Genomic DNA, 10,304 nt, shown 5'->3' with positions numbered 1-10,304 from the left:
CATTAATAAAATCCCTGGGATGGCAGGTCTTTTTGGTGTGCTCTTTAATCATTAAAAACTATAACTGACTTTTGCAAGACACTGCGGCTGCCTAGCAGGTCTTTTGCAATATTACAAGGTGTACAGGATAGTCAATTCCTGACTTGTTTGGATTAAAATAGTCTCTGATTTCAAAGTGCCTGTCTGCTTGCTCTCTCCCTCTCTCTCTGCATTGTCTAGTACTTAACATACCACACTGGCATTCTGATACACAGAATCAAAGTGATTGTATTTGGAGTGTATCAGTAGGGAGCCAAAACACAGAACTGGGGGCATCCCTAAAGAGATTACAGAACTCCTGTCCATGTTAAAATACTTCCCGTAAGAATAGTGGGAAATGACTGAATGCCAGTTTAATTACTTTTTGAGTAAGGAAAGTATTTCCTTGTGTCTGTCCTGAAAATAATTCCCCAAAGATTTCACTGGGTGGCTCCGAGTTTTAGCATTATGGTAAAAGATAAAGGTAAAGGTAACCCCTGTGCAAGCACCGAGTCATGTCTGAACCTTGGGGTGATGTCCTCTAGCATTTTCTTGGCAGACTCAATATGGGGTGGTTTGCCATTCCTTTCCCCAGTCATTACCGATTTACCCCCCAGCATTTTACCAACCTCGGAAGGATGGAAGGCTGAGTCAACCTGGCATCGAACTCCCAGTCTCATGGTCAGAGCTTCAGACAGCATGTCGGCTGCCTTACTACCCTGGGAGAAAAAAACTCCCTCAGTCCCCTTTCTCCAATCATTGCATAATTTTATAAACCTCTACATTCTCCCCTCAGTCATCTCTTTTGTAAACTGAAAAGTCTCAGCCTTTCCTCACAGGAAAGTGTGCCAACACACTTCATTTGTACTTCTTCTAGTTGTGACATATCTTTTTTGAGATACAGCAACCAGAACTGCATACTTTATCCCAGATTATGAACAGCTGCACTATATTTTAAGCATTCAAGCATATTGTTAATTTTTTGAGGGATGTTTATTGTGCAGAACAGGAAAGTTTTGAAATAAAGTACATTTCTTATTTCCATAATGCCATACAGCCAGGATTGACAGGCCCCCCACTGTGGGTGTAGCATTCCCCTCCCAGCTCCCATTTCCTACCACCATAGGTAAAATATATTTTAAAGAATGTCCATTGGGGTAACAGTGTGACATCCCTTGCAGGACAAATCCAGAAGTGATGACAGTCCTCTCTAGGAATTGTTGGAAACTCTATGGTTTCATCATTGGCTCCTGGTAAAGTTCAGGATTTGGTTCACGGTTCTAGTGTTAACTTTTATGGCGTGGGACCTGTGTATCTAAGAGACCGCCTATCTGAATATTTCACCTGGAGAACACTATGGTCAGCCATGGCTAATCGACTGGCAGTGCCTGGCCCCAAAGAAGTGTGATGGCCTTGACGAGGCTTTCCCCACCTGGTGAGCTCCTGGAGAACAGAGTTAGTATAGTTACAGGCCCTGATAGAGCTAGTATAGTTCCACAGGGGCCGTAAGATGGAGCTCTTCCGCCAGGCATATAGGATAGTACGCCCAGAAAAAAACAGAACATGAGCCTCCCTTAGTGACTTGGGATTCTCCACCCATAGAAGATCATCAGACAACAACTCAGCCGATAACATCATATTGTTCACTTTTTTGTAGTTTTTAACTGTGTTTATGTGCTGCCCCCAAGATGACTGGTTTAAGATGGGCAGCCTATAAATGAAAATACAAAATAAAAATTAAAATGAAATCGATAGTTTCTAACAATTCCTGGAGAGGTGTGACATCACTTCTGGTGTTCCTGGAAGTTATGTCCCATCATTACCAATCCCCTGCCCCATCTCCCGCTGCCTGTCAACCCTACCCACAGATGTGGCTGCAAATTCTACACACTCATGAATTTCCCACCAAACAACTGTTGTATCAAACGACTGAATACGAATTAGATTTATTATAGATCTTAAACAGGCATAACAATTACACCACTCAGATCACATCCCCTCCCACTGCCAGGCTTCCCACCTACTGAGGCCTTGTGCCAGGAGCTTTAGTTGCCTGCCACTGGGAACCTTATCCGTGCTGCCATATCACTTCTGGGCAAAACCTGTAAGTGATGTAGGGTAGCTCTAGGAATCACTGCAAATTCTATGGTCCAACTATGGTCCCAGCAATTAATGTCCTAAAACTAGAGCTTCTAGTGATGCATACAGCTGTCCAATGTCACTTTGAGATTTTCTCTAGAACAGCGTCAAGATTATCTGTATCTTTTCCTGTTTTCTGTAAACTGCCCTGAGCTCTTGGGGAGGGCGATATATAAAATGAATGAATTAATGAATGAATGAATGAATGAATGAATGAATGACAAAAGAGGGGAAATAAACTCACCCCAAACCTTCCAATTTGTGTTCAAAGGGTCAAGCAACAACAAATTAAAAATAAAATATTTGTTATATAATGTGCTCATATAAAATTAAAAACATTAGGGTTCTGAATATCTGACTGTACAATTTACAATTTACAAACAGCCTACATAGTTTAACAAATCTGTCATAGCTTGACCCTTTGGACACAAATTGGATATCCGGTGTCACGCTCTATGAGTCCCTGTCCCCAACTTTCCCACTAGTAGCCCGGCACACCGTGACTACCCTAATCCTACCATACGGTATGTGCTACCAGGCAGTACTTCCAAGGCTACACCGACAGCCATGACTACAGTTAAGAACACCACACTTTGTTAAAAACCAAGATACGCCCTAAACGTCTAGGAATGCTAAGATTGATTCCTTTTTAAAATAAAATTTTAGGTGTGTTATTAGGGATGCCAAACCTCCCATGTTAACTGGAAACCTCCCAGCATCCCAACTCTTTGTCTACAGAGGTTAATCCATAACTGTGCCTATGTTATTCCTGGGTTACTTCTAGGTTAAAGTAAAAGTGACACAGGATATTCTGGCAATCTGCAAAGACCCTCTGGTAAAATCAGAGAGCTTTTGCAGAATGCTAGAGCATCCCTGATAATGCACTGACATAATTTCTGGGTGCACCTATGTGAGATGTACCAGGTGGGGGCCTTCAATGGCAGCATGCTGATGTCACTTCCTGTGCACACAATAGTGATTTCAGCATGTTGCTTGGGATGCTGTAGCACTTAGCATGGTTTTAGCTGTAGTACTCTATGGTTTTACTATTGAGTTTTTGCAGAATGCTAGAGTGTCCTCTGTTACTTCCAGTTTAAGCCAGAAGTAACATAGGTATGCTGGCAGGCTGCCAGGATGTCAGGCCTCCCCTCCTTCCAAGTCATAGAATCATAGAGTTGGAAGGTACTTCCTGGGTCATCTAGTCCAACCCCCTTCACTCACATCCCTATTGTTCATCCACTGTAGCCTGCCATCACCTTGAACCTTAACAGAATCAGCCTCTCCGTTAGATGGCTATCCAGCCGAGGAAGCCTGTTCCACTGAGAAATCGCTCTAACTGTCAGGAACTTCTTCCAGATGTTTAGATGGAATTTCTTTTGAATTAATTTCATCCCATTGGTTCTGGTCCGTCCCTCTCGGGCAAGAGAGAACAACTCTGCTCCATCCTCTATATGGCAGCCTTTTAAATACTTGAGGATGGTTTATCAGATCCCCTCTCAGTCGTCTCCTCTCCAGGCTAAACAGACCGTCTTCCCACCGATACCTGAAACACTGGCAAGCAGCAAAGGTGAGAATACCTCCTGCTGTATGAGAAGGTTTCCTAACCCTAATCTTCCTGGGGCTGCCACTGAGAAGGTCCTTTCTCATATGACCACCAGATGAGATTCTTTGACCAGTTGGACTGCCAGAATTACCCCTCACTGTGATCTTAATTACTGGGCAGGAACATATGGGGGAAAATAATCCTTCTGATATCCCAGTCCCAGGCCATGTAGGACTTTAAGGGACAAAACTGACACCTTGAATTGGGCTGGTAAACAGATTGGTAGCCAGTATAATTGCTGTAGCGCCAGGGTCATGTACTCCTGGTAACTGGTTATGACTAGCAGTCCAGCCAGAGCATTCTGCAGCAGCTGCAGCCTCCCGAGTACTTTTCAAGGGTAGCTCCAAGTAGAGTGCATTGCAGTAGTCCACACGTAACTAATAATCTCGATCTAACTAAGCTATGGACCACTGTGGCTAAATCTAACTGAACTAGAAATAGATGCAGTTGGGGCATCAGCCAAAACTGGGCAAAAGCCCACCGAAACCCAACAGCACCCTGGCAGGACTTGCAAGCCGCAAGCCTGACTTTTCAAGAGGAACATAATCCCAGCCAAGAAAGGAGAGATCTCAAGTCTCTGATCTGCCTTTTCATTAACCAGAGAACCTCAGTCTTGTCAAGATTTTTTCAGCTTGTTCACTGCCATCCAGCCCATTACTGATTCCCAAGTGCTAATTTGGAGCAGCAACAGCACCCTTGGAACTGGGTGGGAAAGAGAGGCGCTGGGGACACTGCAGCTCAAACCTCCTGGCAGCCACTCTTCTGGTGGCTTCACATAAATATCAAACAGCACATCAACAGCCATGACAGAGTGATGATTCAAAACTGGCTCCCTTCTGGGGCGTGGGTCGCTTCTGGGGATCCCCTGGAATCAGAGCTCATCTCCAGACTAAAGAGATCAGTTCCTTGGAGGAAAGGGCTGCTTTGGAGGGTGGGCTCCACAGCATTACACTCCACTGAGTCCCTCCCCACCCCAAATCCCACCCACTCCTGGCTCCGCCCCCAACATCTCCAGGGATTTCCCAACCCAACGCAGAGCGGCCACCCTAAGCCTCTTCATAGCTTTGTTTTTCTTGTCTCTTACCACCAAGGTCGATATTTCTCTCTTCAGGGCTAGGGGGCTTGAGCCTGGGGAAGGGAATGTTGACTCACGGGCTGCCACTTTATGTCTCGTATAAAAGAACACGTCCCAGTTTGTCGTTAATATAGTTTCCAGTAAGTTATTGTTCTTCCCCAAAGTTATTTTTGAAAGACCTCTCAAAAAACACAGTGAGTGCTTTTGTATTGATCTGAAGTCACATACAAATAGAACACGGCCAAGATTCATTTCAGGATCAAATTACGGCAATCATCCCTGCCCTGAGACCATCATCTAACATTATGCCTGTTTTATGTTGCTTTGTTCGGCTGGGATCAGCATTGCTACCTGTGGCCAGCAGGTGGAGCCCCGCCTTCACTCAGCGCCCCCATCCGCTGCACTCCCAGCGCCTGTCATTGTGTACTTTGGCCTCCCTTCTCCTCGCCCGCAAGCAGGAAATGATCCCTTTGTTTGGCTTGCAGGCAGGCTATTGCAAAGTAACAAATAACTTCACTCCCTCCTTGCTATTAAAGTGAGTAACGAGCATTCAACGACTCCATAATGGTGGGAGGACACTTGGAGATGATGCTATTATAGCTGTTGACTTTCACCTTGTGTAACAGTGGCTAGAATGCAAAATGCTTTCATGGGAAAGGGTGGGGGGTGCGAGGGGAATCAGTCATGTCAGCAATCTTCACTTTTGCAAGATGCAATGTATTTTTTATTTTTTTTTGCTAGCAGCAGCCTCTCCCCTGACTGGCTGCTTACCCTGAGTCTTGCCGCTTTTGTTTTGTTTTGCATTGAAAAAGAACAGGGAAATCTCGAACAGGCTGCTCGACAGCCATCGGTAGGCAGCTGATGCTCGGTGGGGGAAAGCGGCTGCTTCAGCCATCTTCTGCTTGAAGGGCTGAGCAAATATCATTCTGCACGGCTTTGGATGCATCAAGGAATCCAGTGGCATCCCATAAGGCACAAGTATTGCTCTTTCTGTACCCACAACTGTACTGGCTTGCTGGGTCCTGAAAGCCCTGCAGTTTATTGACACGGCTGGCAAAAAAAGTGTGCGTATGGAGGAGATGCAAGAGAGAGCATCTTTGTGAATCTGGGCATTTCTCCTCTCTTTGAATGAGGCAGAGAGCCTGCATACAAAACTGTGCTGAGTAGGAATGTGATGCCAGAGTCCACTCCCTAAAGATGCCTTCAACCAGGGGCTCAGGTTATGAAGAACCCCTCACTTGGAAAACAAAACAGTACAGGGCCTCTTAAATTTGGCATACTTAGGACTTCATGTCTTGCTCCAGCCCAGCATCACACTCATATATGGCTCTGTAGGTGGGGAGGCATCTTGGGGGGGTGGCAATTATGATTCCTTGCGCAATGACTAGTATTGTAGGGAATAGTCTGGCAACAGCAGGGAACTGGGAGGGGGGAATGGGGGCTACCGTAGGCAAGAGCATGACATGACTTCTGGGAAATACCTGGAAGTGACATCATGCTTCACGATGGCATTATGCAATTGACTGGGCAGCCATTTTAAAATTGTTCTCCCACTACTTCCCACTACCTTCATCAGGGCCTGGACAGTTTTGCAATGATGCCCCCTGGAAGTGACATCATCACAGTGGGGGGCATTCACCCCAAACATTCTAGTTTAACCATAGTTTCGGGCGAAAGATGGAATGTCACCAGGTGTGATGACTTCATTTTTGGATTGTGTTGGGGATGCTGATTACACCCTGTGTCCCCAGGGATTTCTTCCTGCTGCAGTGGGCAACAGAAGTGGGGGGAAGGAGATGTCCTGCCCTCAGTAGGAGCATGGGGACCCTGTCTGAAGCTGATTTTCTTTGTTTTGGTACTAGGTTGTCAAACCTGGTTTGGAACATTCCTGGAGATCTACAGGTATATCCCGAGGAGATGGATTTGGGAGAGATGAGCGATCTCAGCAAGGTATAACGCCATAGAGTTAGGATCATCAACCTCCAGGTACGTCCTGGAGACCTGGAATTACAAGTGATCTTTAAATGACAGAGATCAGACCCCCTGGAGAAAATGACTACTTTGTGTGTGTGTGTTTCTGGGGGGGGGGGTTCGACTCTATGACATTTTTGCTCTGCTGAGTTTCTTACCTTCTTCAAATCCTGCCCTCCCAGGTCTCCATGCCAAATTGCCCCCAGGGATTTCCTACCCCAGAGTTGGCAACCTTACAAACTCACCTTCCAAAGCAACCATTTCATCCAGGGGGTTTGATCTCTAGGCTCCCTCTGAAGGTTAGCAACCCTTTCTCGTACCAGTCACCAGGGTTTGTATTTTTTAACCATTGTGATGTAATTGTTCCAATATCAGATTAGGAGCTGGAAGACCCAGATGCTAAATCCTCCCTGAGCCATGGATGTTCACGGAGAGATCTGGGGCCAGTGATTTTTGCTCAGCCTAATATACCTTGTAAGGTTGTAATGAGAATAAATAAACTCCTGCTCCTAGGAGCTGGCATAAGAAGGCTGTCTCAAAATATGCTGACTTCTCAAATCACAGGCTGATTTCAGTACAAGTTTTGTAACTGGGGTTGCTATTGCCTCAATTTTGTGAGAAAAGCATCGGAAAGTATTATTTATGACTTCGATAAAATAAATTTTTCAATACAAGAAAATGTCCTGAATTATTGAAATAAACATAGGAAACACACTAGTTTGCTCCCTGCAGAAAGCAGACATGCCACAAATACCAAGATACTTACCCAAACATATATTTTGTACCTAGGATTGGCGACCAATGGAGGACCAGGGGGCAGTGCATGGGCCAGCCACTTACCATCATGTGATGTCACTTCTGGGGAAAACACAGAAATGATGTCACACCTCTCTAGGAATCACCCCCAAACACTATGGTTTAATTTCTGATCTCTCCCCGAAATGACATCATGGCACCAGCCTGTTTGCCATTTTTTATTCTGAGGAAAGGGGAGTTGACTGTTTGTGCCAAACAATCACTGGCCACTCTCTATGGTCTGGAACTCTATGGTTCTAAAGCAGGATTTTATTACCTGCTGAACAAGCTTCTGCAGAATAAAGGCTCACATTGGCAAATTCAGCACAAGTGATGAAATCAGGACTGTACAAAAAGATGACTGTTGAACTGATTTGAGATAGCTTTCCCTTTTACCAAGATGTCTCTGGATCAGATAATTTTGAACATCGCAAAAGCGGAAGCGGAATCAACCCACTGGATGTTTTAAGCTCCCCCACACACTTTGAAATGTTGGTTCATTTTGATAACAAAAAAGTAATACAGGAGCCAATTGTTTCAAAATACATCCTTGGTGATATTTAGCACCTTGGAAATTGAAAAAAAATGGCAGCTGTGGGCAGGGGGGGTCTGTGGAGAGGAAAACAGCACTGATGTGGGCGGATTTGGCAAAAATGCACACCTTCCAGTTCTCATGCCATGGAAACTCGCTTCTACTGGGATCTTGTTTAAAAGATTGCATGGCACCAGGCTCGGAAAAGAGTACTGGGAAGCAGCGGGAATCACAAAAGCAGGACAATATGGAGTACAAGGTCATGAGGATGCTCCTAGAAAAGGGACAGGTAAGTATCCTTGCAGAAACACTAGTGCTAACTGCCCTTTGCAAAGACCACCGGACCAGCTGAGTCTCTCTGCTGTTTACCTTGCCATTCCCCAGAAGGACTCCTCATTTGGCCTCCACCGTTTCACTAACCTCCATGAACATTAAAATGGTTCCTACCCCAATAACTGCTGGGGTGATCCCTGAGGTCTGATGGCCGCAAATGGGCACATATGTCTGCAGAAGCAAAGCGGAAGCTGGCGCAGTTCCTTAGGGCCTGCAGAACGGAGCCCTTCCGCCAAGTGTTTGGTTGGGGCCAGTGATCCTATAACATCAATGGGCTCTCCTTACAGACACACCCCACGGAAACATCATTGAGCAGAGACTGTGCTAGGATTATATCAAGTGACGTTGCTGCTAGTTTATGGAATGTGTTTTTAACTGGTTCCTAAGGTTGTCGTTTTTAAATTGTATTCTGATCCTTATCCTGTTGCTCACCGCCCTGAGCCGGCTTGCCAGAAGGGCGGCATTCAAATCAGATAGATAGATAGATAGATAGATAGATAGATAGATAGATAGATAGATAGATAGATAGATAGATAGATAGATAGATAGATAGAGAGAGAGAGAGAGAGAGAGAGAGAGACAGAGAGAGAGAGAGAGAGAGAGAGAGAGAGAGAGAGAGAGAGAGAGATGTGGCTGCTGCTCCATCTGCTCCCTCCAAATCATCCCCAGAATCCCATGACCCCTCCACTAAAAATAGTCATGTAGCAGCCAAAGGGCTCGCAGGCTGAAGGAAGGGTCAGCTTACGGACTTTCTGGAACATCGTTCCAAAGGCTGCTGTGCTCCAGCTCCTGAATCTATCTGCTCAGGCAGATTCACGGTGCTCTCCTAAAAATCGATCTCCCAGCAAGAGATTTGAGGAGCATAATGATTTATTAATAACCAACAACCAGCACTAGCATTCCTTTTTGTCTCTCTTGTTTAAGCAATTTGCTCCGTTTCTTAGTGGCCCATGTTCTGTATTCGGCGTGAAGCAGAGGAGTGCTGGAAGATCTGGACACATGATTTCCATGATGGCCGATATAAGCAGAGCTTTGTGAATAAACTTAAGAGGAGGGATCTAGAACAGCTCCAACAGCTCATGATTAATACGGGCAATGTGATGTTGGGGGAGGGGGGATCTGGGGCATAGTATTCTAAATTTGTTGATGCCATTGCTATAGTTTCTTGGACATTTATTTTTAAAATCACAATATGTCTTTTCAGAATAGTGTGTTTCCTATACGTCCTGCATTCAGGAAAGTGTGTCCAGAGGAGGGCAACAAAGATGGTGAGGAGTTTGGAGACCAAGATATATGAGGAAAGGTTGGGGGAGCTTGGTCTGTTTTAGCCTGGAGAGGAGACGACTGAGAGGGGATCTGATAACCATCTTCAAGTGTTTAAAAGGGTGCCATATGAAGGATGGAGCAGAGTTGTTCTCACTTGCCCCAGAGGGACGGACCAGAACCAATGGGATGAAATTAATTCAAAAGAAATTCTATCTAAGAAGTTCCTGACAGAGTGGTTTCTCAGTGGAACAGGCTTCCTCGGGAGGTGGTGGGTTCTCCATCTTTGGAAATTTTTAAACAGAGGCTGGATAGCCATCTGACAGAGAGGCTGATTCTGTGAAGGCAAAGGGGTAGCAGGTTACAGTGGATGAGCGATAGGATTGTGAATATCCTGCATAGTGCAGGGGAGGGGGGGGGTTGGACTAGATGACCCAGGAACTACCTTCGAACTCTATGATTGTATGATTAGATGTAATATGGTTTTATTTCAGAAGGCATCGGTGGCGGGACATAAATCTTTTTGTATATGGAGCGTTTGGAATACAGACAATAGAATTACTGTCATTATTTGT

At 45.2% G+C, this 10,304-nt stretch overlaps 1 long non-coding RNA gene across 1 annotated transcript; it reads left to right on the top strand.

The window, feature by feature from the left end:
• The first annotated feature begins 5,278 nt into the window (after positions 1-5,278).
• LOC143820873 (uncharacterized) lies at positions 5,279-7,668 on the top strand. Its single transcript, XR_013225577.1, has 3 exons — positions 5,279-5,370; positions 6,698-6,785; positions 7,596-7,668. It is a non-coding gene; the product is annotated as an uncharacterized LOC143820873 (long non-coding RNA).
• Positions 7,669-10,304: the final 2,636 nt, after the last annotated feature.

This window comes from Paroedura picta, chromosome 11 (assembly GCF_049243985.1).
Source record: "Paroedura picta isolate Pp20150507F chromosome 11, Ppicta_v3.0, whole genome shotgun sequence".
NCBI lineage: Eukaryota > Metazoa > Chordata > Lepidosauria > Squamata > Gekkonidae > Paroedura > Paroedura picta.
This window is presented reverse-complemented; position numbering and strand designations above follow the sequence as displayed.